Genomic DNA, 15,884 nt, shown 5'->3' on the forward strand with positions numbered 1-15,884 from the left:
ATTGTAGAAATCATCGATGGATGGAAGACTAGTATCATCTAATCGAGCAAAAGAATCCACAAAATCATACGGGAAGACACCCTTGCGGGTAACCAACTCCAACTCATCAGGCGCGAAAAACTCAGTAGTACTGACAAACTTGTCTGCAGGCAAGAACTCAGCGAGCGAAGCAAGACCCCGACTCATAAAACGGAAGGTATCGACAAATTGAATGCTGAACTTATCATGTAACTTCTTGGAAAAAGTTATCAGCTTCTCTTCCGAATTCGGAATGATGAAGATGTCTTTACTATCATATCCCAACTTCCTGATAATGAAGTTCTGATCGTATGCCAGGTTGTGGAAGAACACAATCAACTTTTTCGGTCTGCGCCTGAGAAGGTTGCAGTCATTACATGCAGGTCCAATAAATTCGCCGGTGAAGTGATTGTGGTCACGAACTTTCTTTAAAGCCCCTCCAAACTTTCCTCCACAGTAGCAACAACACCTTGCTTGCAGAAAAGCAATGTTCTGTGCATGTGTGAGCGGAGTCATAGAAACAGACGTAGAAAATATTTTCTGAACATCATGTCCAATCTCCACAATGCGGGATATGAATTTATCTTCTGCGTCACAACCGCGATACAATTCAGGCTGTGAAGGAAGTGAAGAAGTGAGGTGTGCAGGAATGATGGAGTTATCTGCTTTCACGTAAATGCAGTAGCTGTATGCCTTATGCTTTTGGTACTGCAGCGTGTATGCTTCATCAGGATTCGGGTGACACGTATGGATTTTATCCATAATAGCTTCAAAGTCGCAATATACCACGATGGGCATCTTATCACTGTGATGGAAGTTTTTAAACTTCAGAACAGGAGGCTGGCCATTTTCATCAAGCGATGGCATTTCCATCCAAACAGCAGCATGCTGTTTGCAGAGCTCACTGTGTTTTTCCAAACACTGAAGGCCAGTGAGCCCGCTAACCCTATCCTGATCATCATAATGCTTGAAGCATCTTTTGCAAACGTGGATAGCGTCATGATGTGTTGTGATTTGGGACCGAACCAGGGCAGAAAAATTAGAGATGTAGGTGAAATGGGACGAATTGTCATTGACCAAGAGCAGCAGATCGAAATGATGATCCTTTTTCTTCAGGAGCGACTCGTGCAGGAACAACATTCAGATTCTCGTCGATGCTGTAGATGTTGATGGAGACTCCGGGGTTCTGTTTTTCAAACAGTGGTATTTGCTTGATTGGAGTAGGAAACTCGATGTTCGTGAAGTTGAACTTCCCCTCCAAGTCATGGTAGCGCTGATTGACACGTAGAGGATTCCATCGTTCGACATACTTGACCAGAATTGACCACTTGAAGCACATGTGGTCTTCGAGGTTTTGCGGATTTATCACTGCATATTTGTCTTTGATGGAAGTAGGCAGTTCGATGTAGGAGCTGGCACGGAGTGGATCGAGCTTGTTTATTCGTAGTTGAAGTCGCTTAACGGCCGACAAAGTCCATCCGGACCCCTTTCCCATGTAGTCTTCCTCCTCCTTGCAGATCTTTGAGATGGACTCGGTAACTGCCTCCTCCACCTCATGAACTGCGTAGAGGGGGACATTCATGGTTTTGAAGGCCCTCATGTCTTCACTGACATCTACTGGTTTTTCATAGTCGCACTCGAGCACGATATTAAACTTCAGTGGTCCGTTCTCTTCAATATCCTCCACAAGTTGGTTTATTATTTTGTTCTTGATGGAGTCCAGGTACGTACAGATGTCCTTGGAAGAACTTGACGTATTTACTGCGACATATGTCTTCAAGTTACCCTTGAATCCCAATTCGGCGGTGATGAAGCCGTGGGTATTGGTCAAACCCGCGCCTGTCACCACCTTTGTTCGGCTGGTCGATGGTTTAGACAGTACTGCTGGCTTAACTGCTGACATTCTCTGCTTCTTTGTTGGAGGTGGAGCAGGCCCCTTGCATACCTTGATGTGGGCTTTCAATTTGTCAGCCCTGGCGAACTCCTTAGCACAGTTGTCGCAGGTATGTGCTATATGGTTTGGGTTGAGACCGCAAGCTGACTTCTCATGTCGTCTAGCAAAATCAGCACGGGCGAAGGCCTTATAGCAGAAGCTACACCGCATGCCTGATGTCGTAGCAACAGCTCCAGCACATGATGCAAGGTGCTGCTGCATCTTATCGCTGCGTGAAACCATCTTTCCACATAGGTGGCACTGCTGGTAGTCACGATGCTGGTTCTCGGCACACTGTCGCTCGTGCCGGTAGCAATTCTTAGATGCCGTGAAGGAGGCAGAGCAGAAACGGCATTTCTGAACAGTAGACGCCATCATCACGACAATCGGTAGACTGGTCTCAACGTACGGAACACGCAACGGTAGCTTGACGCACGGAGAACTATAAGAAAAGAATTAAGAATACAATGTAGCTAGATGTCAACACGAAAAAGTTGCAAACATAACCTCAAAACTCTAGCCCTTAAGTCTACTAACCTAAACTGATAGCAATGTAACAAAATAAAAAAGTTGCAAAACATAACCTCAAAACTCTAGCCCTCAAGCTTACTAACCTAAACTGTTAGCAATGTTACTAAATAAAAAAGTTGCCTACATAACCTTAAAACTCTAGCCCTCAAGCTCACTAACCTAAACTACTAGCATTGTTACTAAATAAAAAAAGTTGCAAACATAACCTAAGGCTCCTCCTTCATGTACAATCCTAAAAATGGTAGAATATTTAAAGTACTGATAAAAGTTAAAGCTGGAAAATATTCAATGCTAACTAAAAATGATTGATTACATAACCTCAAAACTACTCTAATTCACACCCCAAAAATGCTAGAATATTTAAAGTAGATACTGATTTAGTTTAAACTGAAAAAAGTTTCTGGCTACCTACATATAAGTGTACAGAGAAAAAAAAACTAGCTAGCTTATAACCTACAAAAAAGCTGAGAAACATTCAATGTTAACGAAACATGTAACATACCTCAGAAAAATATGAAGTGGAGCTGTAGAACACGAAGTAGCGTTGGCGGTAGAAATCGTGGTAGCAGCGAAACTCACACACGAACTAGCTCACTCAAACTCTAAGAACACACTGAAGCTCAGACAGCTAATCCCGGCCTTTTATAGCCTCGGACCTGCCTGTTCTTGGAAAAACCATTAGGAAAAGAGTATTTTTGTTGTATCCGCCAATAGGAATGTAGTACATGGAAGTGCCATTGTCTTCGGAAAAACCCAGCATGACTCATGTGCATGTCGTAGCAGGTCTGTGAGGGGTGGGGTTAGAAATGTAACCTGACAGCCAAACATGGGAAACCACTCTCGCGTAAAACCACTAATGACCTAGGTGATTAGAGATTAGGGCGCGAGGCACTGCCTGCATCGTGACTCATCACTCAGGAATGTCATCTCGCAGTGCTGAGGGGGCCCGAACAATATACTTGACCGTGCATGTCGTAGCAGGTACATTAGTCTGCGACTTTGTGGCGCCATTAGGTGCTCAGGAATGTCTGAGCCTGCCACAAACAGCTCGTCAAAGTGTCATCACGAAGCACTCGAGCTGCAGTCATGACGCGCATGCTACAACAGGCCCGCTAGTCACCGACTTCGTGGCGCCAAGCTGACGCTCGGGTAGACAGGTAGCTAAATGATAATACTAGTAATGCAAGGAAATAAATTATCGGTTATGTTTAATACATTTATTTAAAAGTAAGAACACATTACAAAACTAAAACATTAAAAATTTATTCTACATTTATTATGACCAACATACGTTTAAAAAATTTTAGCATTTCATTGCGAACAATCAGTTGAACATCCACAGTATGACACAATTTGCTGATGTTCCAGGAACAACCCTTTTCACAACCATTTAAGGAGACATTCCTTAAGCTCTCTTTTCATTGGTCAAATAAAACATCTCACTCTCTTCCCCTTTTACAATGATGCTGCTTCACCATCATGCTAAAATTCTGTAAGACCAAAAAAAAAATTTCTTCCCTTAAACCTTACGGTAGAAATTTCATCCTAGGTTGCTGTTACTACATCCAGAAACTAAAAATTATTTTATCTCATACAGGTTTTATTTACATGTTAGACTTAACCATCCTACCACACACACACACACACACACACACACACACACACATGCGTGCGCATGCGTGCACTGAGATGAAATACATACTTGCCCACATAATGTACTTTTATTTACAAAGGCAACATATTAAAACACATAATATTTAAATTTTGTGTAGATTGGATGTTACCAGACACCATACGGCAAAACGAGCGGACAACACTCGAGTCTTTACTAGGAATGGGCTGACGGATTGCCTCTGGAACGCCCCTGTTACCTTCAACGACTCAGAATTAATACTTTTATCAAGGAAGCCCAACGTATGGAGAACTATAACAGAAGTCTTAAGAAAACAATGTAGCTAGCCATTACATGAAAATGTTTGCATACATAACTTCAAACCTACAAACTACAGTTTCAACAAACCAATCCTTAAGTCAGCACTACCTTGCCCGAAAATAATCTAAAAAATCACTAAAATGTTAAAGTACTGAAACTGACAAGTTACACAGAAGTAGTCAAAAAATATTCAAAGTCCTGCTAGGTAACTGGTAACTTTTACAAAATGTTAAGTACAGAGAAGCATTTAGCTGAAAAAAATTCAAAGTCCACACAACCCCCTCTCCAAATAAATGTTTAAGTACAGAGAAGCGTTAAACTGAAAAATATCAAAAGCCCTCACAGCTACATTTTCACACAAAAGTTTAAGTACACAGAAGAAGCTAGCAGAAAAAAAAATGTTCAAAGTACTGATAGCTAAGAAAATTATTTAAAAGATCATATAGATAGCTATTTACAAAAGGAAAAAAAAAAATGAATACACAGCCTCAAATCCACTCATTTACACGAAATCCAAAAATTTCACCCACAAACTACAACTAATCATACTACCCCTCAATATAACAAAGAAGCCACTTGCTTGAAACCAACCAAACCTAAAAATTGTTACAATTTTAGCCCAATACTTAGCTCATGTGCAGGTTTTCATAACAACTCCTGAGTTTCGGTAGGTCTGTGATGTGTGAAGTGGCATGGGGTAAAAAACATGTAGCAACCATGCAACAAGTATGATTAACCTCTATAGCTTGGACCAAGTACAACCACTATTGGCTTTGACAATTAAAGATGGGGTCGCAAGGTACTTTCACAATCATGATTCAATAATGTCTGAGAGCCTGAGCTATCCACAACAGTCTCAAGCAATTCACGACATCGTGGACCCAAGAGTCCCTCAGCACACAGACATTATCTACACACACAGTTAAACTTCTACATGACAATACTTGACATGGTAAATGTTATAGTTATGAAAGGAAATAGTTAGAAAAATTAAAATCTAATACTTTTTGGATTCAGAACATACACATACATGTGTGTAACTAAGCATGAGACTTAAGCGAAAACATCAGTTGCTCACGAGACATCTTGTGTAAATAACTTCATACCTACAAACCCACATTAAATCCATAATTCATAGTGATAAATTAACAAACCAACCCACAACACCATCAAATTAATCCGCACAATAGCATATTGCAGCTATCCCCACCACCCTTTGAATTCAATATAACATAAAAATCACTCAAATACCACCAATGTAAAAATTACAAGTCGAAATTTATGCATGAGTTCAAGTATGGAGGTGAACTCATCCAAGTCAGTATAGATAGAAATAATCTGACTATGGTGGATTATTAACCCAGAATTCACTGAAAAATGCTATGTGAGAATCAATTTTATCTAAATAAGGTCACATTCGTCAGTTATAAGAGTGAACATTATGGAGGATGTATACTTAGTGTTCGCAAGAGAAGTAAGGATTCGATAGGTCTCAAGAGAAAAACATCAAATTATTGTCAGGTAAAAAAGCAGAATACACAAAAATAAATTCTGACACAGTAAAGTTGAAGCGAAAGTAGAAATTCATCGAAATTTCACGTGAAAAAATAGGAGGACTCAGAGAAAACCATCAGGGAAAGATGTCGTTTATAAACATCATGTATTATCAATTTTTTTTAAAAAGTTCAAATTTAATCCTGCTTAAGCAAAGAGTTCACAAGCTGACTTGTGCTAGAACTCTCATGTTGCTTAAACAAAGAGTTCACAAGTCAGCTTGTGAACTCTTTGCTTAAGCAGGATTAAATTTGAACTTTTTAAAAAAAATTGATAATATATGATGTTTATAAACGACATCTTTCCCTGATGGTTTTCTCTGAGTCCTCCTATTTTTTCACGTGAAATTTCGATGAATTTCTACTTTCGCTTCAACTTTACTGTGTCAGAATTTATTTTTGTGTATTCTGCTTTTTTACCTGACAATAATTTGATGTTTTTCTCTTGAGACCTATCGAATCCTTACTTCTCTTGCGAACACTGAGTATACATCCTCTAAATGTTCACTCTTAGAACTGACGAATGTGACCTTATTTAGATAAAATTGATTCTCACATAGCATTTTTCAGTGAATTCTGGGTTAATAATCTACCATAGTTAGATTATTTCTATCTATACTGACTTGGATGAGTTCACCTCCATACTTGAACTCATGCATAATTTTTCGACTTGTAATTTTTACATTGGTGGTATTTGAGTGATTTTTATGTTATATTGAATTCAAAGGGTGGTGGGGATAGCTGCAATATGCTATTGTGCGGATTAATTTGATGGTGTTGTGGGTTGGTTTGTTAATTTATCACTATGAATTATGGATTTAATGTGGGTTTGTAGGTATGAAGTTATTTACACAAGATGTCTCGTGAGCAACTAATGTTTTCGCTCAAATCTCATGCTTAGTTTCACACATGTATGTGTATGTTCTGAATCCAAAAAGTATTAGATTTTAATTTTTCTAACTATTTCCTTTCATAACTATAACATTTACCATGTCAAGTATTGTCATGTAGAAGTTTAACTGTGTGTGTAGATAATGTCTGTGTGCTGAGGGACTCTTGGGTCCACGATGTCGTGAATTGCTTGAGACTGTTGTGGATAGCTCAGGCTCTCAGACAATATTGAATCATGATTGTGAAAGTACCTTGCGACCCCATCTCTAATTGTCAAAGCCAATAGTGGTTGTACTTGGTCCAAGCTATAGAGGTTAATCATACTTGTTGCATGGTTGCTACATGTTTTTTACCCCATGCCACTTCACACATCACAGACCTACCGAAACTCAGGAGTTGTTATGAAAACCTGCACATGAGCTAAGTATTGGGCTAAAATTGTAACAATTTTTAGGTTTGGTTGGTTTCAAGCAAGTGGCTTCTTTGTTATATTGAGGGGTAGTATGATTAGTTGTAGTTTGTGGGTGAAATTTTTGGATTTCGTGTAAATGAGTGGATTTGAGGCTGTGTATTCATTTTTTTTTTTCCTTTTGTAAATAGCTATCTATATGATCTTTTAAATAATTTTCTTAGCTATCAGTACTTTGAACATTTTTTTTTCTGCTAGCTTCTTCTGTGTACTTAAACTTTTGTGTGAAAATGTAGCTGTGAGGGCTTTTGATATTTTTCAGTTTAACGCTTCTCTGTACTTAAACATTTATTTGGAGAGGGGGTTGTGTGGACTTTGAATTTTTTTCAGCTAAATGCTTCTCTGTACTTAACATTTTGTAAAAGTTACCAGTTACCTAGCAGGACTTTGAATATTTTTTGACTACTTCTGTGTAACTTGTCAGTTTCAGTACTTTAACATTTTAGTGATTTTTTAGATTATTTTCGGGCAAGGTAGTGCTGACTTAAGGATTGGTTTGTTGAAACTGTAGTTTGTAGGTTTGAAGTTATGTATGCAAACATTTTCATGTAATGGCTAGCTACATTGTTTTCTTAAGACTTCTGTTATAGTTCTCCATACGTTGGGCTTCCTTGATAAAAGTATTAATTCTGAGTCGTTGAAGGTAACAGGGGCGTTCCAGAGGCAATCCGTCAGCCCATTCCTAGTAAAGACTCGAGTGTTGTCCGCTCGTTTTGCCGTATGGTGTCTGGTAACATCCAATCTACACAAAATTTAAATATTATGTGTTTTAATATGTTGCCTTTGTAAATAAAAGTACATTATGTGGGCAAGTATGTATTTCATCTCAGTGCACGCATGCGCACGCATGTGTGTGTGTGTGTGTGTGTGTGTGTGTGTGTGTGTGTGTGTGGTAGGATGGTTAAGTCTAACATGTAAATAAAACCTGTATGAGATAAAATAATTTTTAGTTTCTGGATGTAGTAACAGCAACCTAGGATGAAATTTCTACCGTAAGGTTTAAGGGAAGAAATTTTTTTTTTGGTCTTACAGAATTTTAGCATGATGGTGAAGCAGCATCATTGTAAAAGGGGAAGAGAGTGAGATGTTTTATTTGACCAATGAAAAGAGAGCTTAAGGAATGTCTCCTTAAATGGTTGTGAAAAGGGTTGTTCCTGGAACATCAGCAAATTGTGTCATACTGTGGATGTTCAACTGATTGTTCGCAATGAAATGCTAAAATTTTTTAAACGTATGTTGGTCATAATAAATGTAGAATAAATTTTTAATGTTTTAGTTTTGTAATGTGTTCTTACTTTTAAATAAATGTATTAAACATAACCGATAATTTATTTCCTTGCATTACTAGTATTATCATTTAGCTACCTGTCTACCCGAGCGTCAGCTTGGCGCCACGAAGTCGGTGACTAGCGGGCCTGTTGTAGCATGCGCGTCATGACTGCAGCTCGAGTGCTTCGTGATGACACTTTGACGAGCTGTTTGTGGCAGGCTCAGACATTCCTGAGCACCTCATGGCGCCACAAAGTCGCGGACTAATGTACCTGCTACGACATGCACGGTCAAGTATATTGTTCGGGCCCCCTCAGCTCTGCGAGATGACATTCCTGAGTGATGAGTCACGATGCAGGCAGTGCCTCGCGCCCTAATCTCTAATCACCTAGGTCATAAGTGGTTTTACGCGAGAGTGGTTTCCCATGTTTGGCTGTCAGGTTACATTTCTAACCCCACCCCTCACAGACCTGCTACGACATGCACATGAGTCATGCTGGGTTTTTCCGAAGACAATGGCACTTCCATGTACTACATTCCTATTGGCGGATACAACAAAAATACTCTTTTCCTAATGGTTTTTCCAAGAACAGGCAGGTCCGAGGCTATAAAAGGCCGGGATTAGCTGTCTGAGCTTCAGTGTGTTCTTAGAGTTTGAGTGAGCTAGTTCGTGTGTGAGTTTCGCTGCTACCACGATTTCTACCGCCAACGCTACTTCGTGTTCTACAGCTCCACTTCATATTTTTCTGAGGTATGTTACATGTTTCGTTAACATTGAATGTTTCTCAGCTTTTTTGTAGGTTATCAGCTAGCTAGTTTTTTTTTCTCTGTACACTTATATGTAGGTGGCCAGAAATTTTTTTCAGTTTAAACTAAATCAGTATCTACTTTAAATATTCTAGCATTTTTGGGGTGTGAATTAGAGTAGTTTTGAGGTTATGTAATCAATCATTTTTAGTTAGCATTGAATATTTTTCAGCTTTAACTTTTATCAGTACTTTAAATATTCTACCATTTTTAGGATTGTACATGAAGGAGTAGCCTTGAGGTTATGTTTGCAACTTTTTTTATTTAGTAACAATGCTAGTAGTTTAGGTTAGTGAGCTTGAGGGCTAGAGTTTTAAGGTTATGTAGGCAACTTTTTTATTTAGTAACATTGCTAACAGTTTAGGTTAGTAAGCTTGAGGGCTAGAGTTTTGAGGTTATGTTTTGCAACTTTTTTATTTTGTTACATTGCTATCAGTTTAGGTTAGTAGACTTAAGGGCTAGAGTTTTGAGGTTATGTTTGCAACTTTTTCGTGTTGACATCTAGCTACATTGTATTCTTAATTCTTTTCTTATAGTTCTCCGTGCGTCAAGCTACCGTTGCGTGTTCCGTACGTTGAGACCAGTCTACCGATTGTCGTGATGATGGCGTCTACTGTTCAGAAATGCCGTTTCTGCTCTGCCTCCTTCACGGCATCTAAGAATTGCTACCGGCACGAGCGACAGTGTGCCGAGAACCAGCATCGTGACTACCAGCAGTGCCACCTATGTGGAAAGATGGTTTCATGCAGCGATAAGATGCAGCAGCACCTTGCATCATGTGCTGGAGCTGTTGCTACGACATCAGGCATGCGGTGTAGCTTCTGCTATAAGGCCTTCGCCCGTGCTGATTTTGCTAGACGACATGAGAAGTCATCTTGCGTTCTCAACCCAAACCGCATAGCACATACCTGCGACAACTGTGCTAAGGAGTTCGCCAGGGCTGACAAATTGAAAGCCCACATCAAGGTATGCAAGGGGCCTGCTCCACCTCCAACAAAGAAGCAGAGAATGTCAGCAGTTAAGCCAGCAGTACTGCCTAAACCATCGACCAGCCGAACAAAGGTATGACCGGCGCGGGTTTGGCCAATACCCACGGCTTCATCACCGCCGAAGTGGGATTCAAGGGTAACTTGAAGACATATGTCGCAGTAAATACGTCAAGTTCTTCCAAGGACATCTGTACGTACCTGGACTCCATCAAGAACAAAATAATAAACTAACTTGTGGAGGATATTGAAGAGAACGGACCACTGAAGTTTAATATCGTGCTCGAGTGCGACTATGAAAAACCAGTAGATGTCAGTGAAGACATGAGGGCCTTCAAAACCATGAATGTCCCCCTCTACGCAGTTCATGAGGTGGAGGAGGCAGTTACCGAGTCCATCTCAAAGATCTGCAAGGAGGAGGAAGACTACATGGGAAAGGGGTCCGGATGGACTTTGTCGGCCGTTAAGCGACTTCAACTTTGAATAAACAAGCTCGATCCACTCCGTGCCAGCTCCTACATCGAACTGCCTACTTCCATCAAAGACAAATATGCAGTGATAAATCCGCAAAACCTCGAAGACCACATGTGCTTCAAGTTGTCAATTCTGGTCAAGTACGTCGAAGGATGGAATCCTGAACGTGTCAATCAGCGCTACCATGACTTGGAGGGGAAGTTCAACTTCACGAAAATCGAGTTTCCTACTCCAATCAAGCAAATACCACTGTTTGAAAAACAGAACCCCGGAGTCTCCATCAACATCTACAGCATCGACGAGAATCTGAATGTTGTTCCTGCACGAGTCGCTCCTGAAGAAAAAGATCATCATTTCGATCTGCTGCTCTTGGTCAATGACAATTCGTCCCATTTCACCTACATCTCTAATTTTTCTGCCCTGGTTCGGTCCCAAATCACAACACATCATGACGCTATCCACGTTTGCAAAAGATGCTTCAAGCATTATGATGATCAGGATAGGGTTAGCGGGCTCACTGGCCTTCAGTGTTTGGAAAAACACAGTGAGCTCTGCAAATAGCATGCTGCTGTTAGGATGGAAATGCCATCGCTTGATGAAAATGGCCAGCCTCCTGTTCTGAAGTTCAAAAACTTCCATCACAGTGATAAGATGCCCATCGTGGTATATTGCGACTTTGAAGCTATTATGGATAAAATCCATACGTGTCACCCGAATCCTGATGAAGCATACACGCTGCAGTACCAAAAGCATAAGGCATACAGCTACTGCATTTACGTGAAAGCAGATAACTCCATCATTCCTGCACACCTCACTTCTTCACTTCCTTCGCAGCCTGAATTGTATCGCGGTTGTGACGCAGAAGATAAATTCATATCCCGCATTGTGGAGATTGGACATGATGTTCAGAAAATATTTTCTACGTCTGTTTCTATGACTCCGCTCACACATGCACAGAACATTGCTTTTCTGCAAGCAAGGTGTTGTTGCTAATGTGGATGAAAGTTTGGAGGGGCTGTAAAGAAAGTTCGTGACCACAATCACTTCACCGGCGAATTTATTGGACCTGCATGTAATGACTGCAACCTTCTCAGGCGCAGACCGAAAAAGTTGATTGTGTTCTTCCACAACCTGGCATACGATCAGAACTTCATTATCAGGAAGTTGGGATATGATAGTAAAGACATCTTCATCATTCCGAATTCGGAAGAGAAGCTGATAACTTTTTCCAAGAAGTTACATGATAAGTTCAGCATTCAATTTGTCGATACCTTCCGTTTTATGAGTCGGGGTCTTGCTTCGCTCGCTGAGTTCTTGCCTGCAGACAAGTTTGTCAGTACTACTGAGTTTTTCGCGCCTGATGAGTTGGAGTTGGTTACCCGCAAGGGTGTCTTCCCGTATGATTTTGTGGATTCTTTTGCTCGATAAGATGATACTAGTCTTCCATCCATCGATGATTTCTACAATAGTCTGACTGATTCCATGATTTCAGAGATGGAGTACGCACATGCGGTGAAATTCTGGGACAAGTTTCAGTGTGCTACTTTGGGGGAGTACGCTGACTTGTACCTAAAGACGGATGTTCTGATTTTGGCGGATGTATTCGAGAATTTCGGTTCCATATGTTTGGAGACATACAGCCTAGATCCGTCTCACTATATTTCTTGTCCAGGGTTCGCTTTCGATGCGATGCTTCGAACCACAGGTGTACAGCTAGAGCTTCTTACCGATTATGATATGTACATGTTTGTGGAGGCCGGTATTAGGGGGGGAGTAGCGCAAAGCATTAAACGTCATTGCGTAGCCAATAACTCCTACGTACCAGAAACACATGATGCATCCAAGCCATCCATATTCCTAGAGTACATTGATGCAAATAATTTGTACGGGTGGGCGATGTCTCTGCCGCTCCCCATTCGGCATTTCCAATGGGCAGACACATCAATTGATGTCGTGTCTGTCCCAGATGATTCTCCTACAGGCTACATTATTGAGTGTGATGTGGAGTACCCTCCCGAGCTCCACGAAAGTCATAAAGACCTGCCATTTCTCCCCGTAAATCAGTGTCCGCCCGGCTCAAATCAATCAAAGCTGATGACAACACTTGAAAATAAAGAGCACTACATTGTCCACTACAAAAACCTACAGCAAGCGGTATCTCATGGACTGAGAGTGACTAAGATACACCGAGTCCTGCAGTTTGAGCAGTCGGCATGGTTGGAGCCCTATATTCGGCTGAATACCAACAAGCGGAAAGCAGCAGCCAACGAGTTCGAGAAGGAGTTCTTTAATCTCGCAGTGAACTCGACATTTGGTAAACTGATGGAAAATAAAAGGCGGAGGCTCAAAATGGAGTTGGTGTGCTCTGAGAAGAGGTTCAAGAAGTTGGTGTGTCGTCCGTCCTTCAAGGACCGTACAATGTACGAACCGAATTTGTCTCTAGTCCACCTTAATCACGAGACCATCATTTTCGACAAGCCGATTTATGCCGGACTGGCCGTACTAGATTTTTTTAAAGACTCTCATGTACGACTTCCACTACAATACCATGAAACCCCGTTACCATGACAATATTCACCTGATGTATATGGATACAGACAGTTTTGTGTATGAGATCCAGACAACAGACTTTTACTCAGACCTCAAAGCCGACCCTACACTGATGGCTAAATTCGACACCAGCTGCTACCCTTCCGACCACCCATGCTTCTCCCCCATTAACGAGAAAGTTGTCGGTAAATTCAAAGATGAATGTGGGGGAGAAGTGATGGAGGAGTTTGTAAGCCTACGGGCCAAACTGTACGCCTGCAGGTGTGGTGGTAAGAGCGAGAAAAAGGCCAAGGGCATCCAGCGATGTGTGGTCAAAAACCACATAACATTCGATGATTACCTGGATGCCCTGCAAGACCACCGCACAATGAGGGCAGGCGTTAGAGCAATTCTCTCCCGTCAGCACATACTCTATACTGAGTACAGTAATAAGCTGGCCATAACGTGGGAGGACGACAAACGGCTCATCTGCGAAGATGGTATCCACACAGTCCCCCACGGATATGTTGGAGGCGACGAATAATTTTTTTTTTGTAAAATAGATTTTGATTTAAATAGTTTGGCAGTTTGGTAGTTGTTTCCATTTGTTGTATAGTTTTTCTGTTTTGTGTTTTATAGTTTCCATTTTGTTGTACAGTTTATGTTTTTGCTGTACAGTTTCCATTTTTGTTGTACAGTTTTCCATTTTTGTTGTACAGTTTATGTTTTTGATGTATAGTTTCCATTTTTGTTGTAAAGTTTCAGTTTCTTGATGTATAGTTTCTGTTTTTGCTCCATTTTGGTTGTGTAAAATATTTTCTTAATTTAGTAAATACAATTTTACCTACATGTTGTTTATTATTTTTAATATAAAACCAATATCCCACGAGGTACTGATACTCATAAATGTCTTACAGAATGGTGAAATGTAATTATACACAAACATTAAAATATCTGCTTCCATGCAGCTTTTAAAACACGAGTACGCAAACATGAGAAGAGAATATTACTTGTGAGTTAGGAGTCTGAAAAATTTCTGGTCCGCTAAGATGGAGTGATAAATGTTTTTAAAATTATCATTACTTTAACTATCGCATCCACAACGATAGTATTAATAACATATATTTTAGTTAAAACCTATAAATGATAAGACTTTATGAACAAATGATGGTTACAACAAAATGACTGGATTTTTGTGGATTTTGGCTTATAAGGTTCATAAAAATGTTGGTAGAGAGTTGAAACTCGGCCTTATATACACTAGCGTTCTTTATAAACCTACACCTGATGACGACATCCATCAGATGAAATCAATATGGCGGTCTCCACTAAATAAGATGGCTGCCTCCGCAGACAACGATGGTATATATTTTTTATTTTGATAATAAATTTATTTTAAAGAATGTGGTGTAACGAAAAATTGTAACAGGAATGAGTGGGGTGTTCGATGATGATGTCATTGTAACAGAGGAGTGGGGTGCTAGATGGTGTATTCGTAATGTAGAGGAGTGGGGTGTTCGATGCGTAGGTTTTTTAATTAAAATTTTATGAAATAATATATTTTTTTAAATTTTATTTTAAAATTTTGATTATTTAATTTTTTATAAATTTTAATTTTTTTTCATTAAAATTGGAAATAAATAAAGATTTTCAAGATGGCGGACGAAACTCGAAATGTTGGAATGTTCTAGAAAACAAAATGGCGGATAAAACAAAATGGCCACCGGAAGTGACGTAATCCAATATGGCCGCCGGAAGTGACGTAATACAAGATGGCCGCCGGAAGTGACGTAATCCAAGATGGCCGCCGGAAGTGACGTAATCCGAGATGGCCGCCGTGGCTCCCCGGCTCCACCTCCCCCCTCCCCTGCACAATATGAACTATATTTACCTACTGACGTTTCTAAGTTGTGTGGTTCTGCGTTGTGTGTTTCTAAGTTATGATCTTTTTAAGTTGTGTGTTTCTAAGTTACGTGGATTTTTCCAAGTTTTCTATGTTATGAAAGTTCTAAGTTGAGACTATCTAAGTTATGTGTGGTTCCCGTATTAAGAGTTTCCAAATCTTTATAACTACTTATTTAATAATTCTTTAAGACACTTGGGGTATTACACTTGTAATGTGTATACAATAAGGTGTATTTTGTGTCCAACAGCTCATATTTGTCAGCAGCATTGGGCGACAAGCTCTGATGAGTCATATGTTAGATAGGTATTAAACATAAAGACAGGGCAAAAGCTTTAACTGCATTGCCAGCTATAACTTCTTTCTTGACTGTCTTACCCTCTACCAGTTCACTTTCAGTGAATTCAGTCCCATCTACTAGTGAATATAATAAAGCCATGTGACCTAGACCTACTTATGCGACAAAACACATTTCCCATACTAAATGTCACATCCCCAATAAACTAAAGTTATTACCTAAAAATAATAAAATAAGTGTTTATCCATATAACCGAATCATTAACGTAGGGTCCAAAAACTATGCGAAGA

The sequence above is a fragment of the Bacillus rossius genome, chromosome 2 (genome assembly GCF_032445375.1).
Source record: "Bacillus rossius redtenbacheri isolate Brsri chromosome 2, Brsri_v3, whole genome shotgun sequence".
Taxonomy (NCBI): domain Eukaryota; kingdom Metazoa; phylum Arthropoda; class Insecta; order Phasmatodea; family Bacillidae; genus Bacillus; species Bacillus rossius.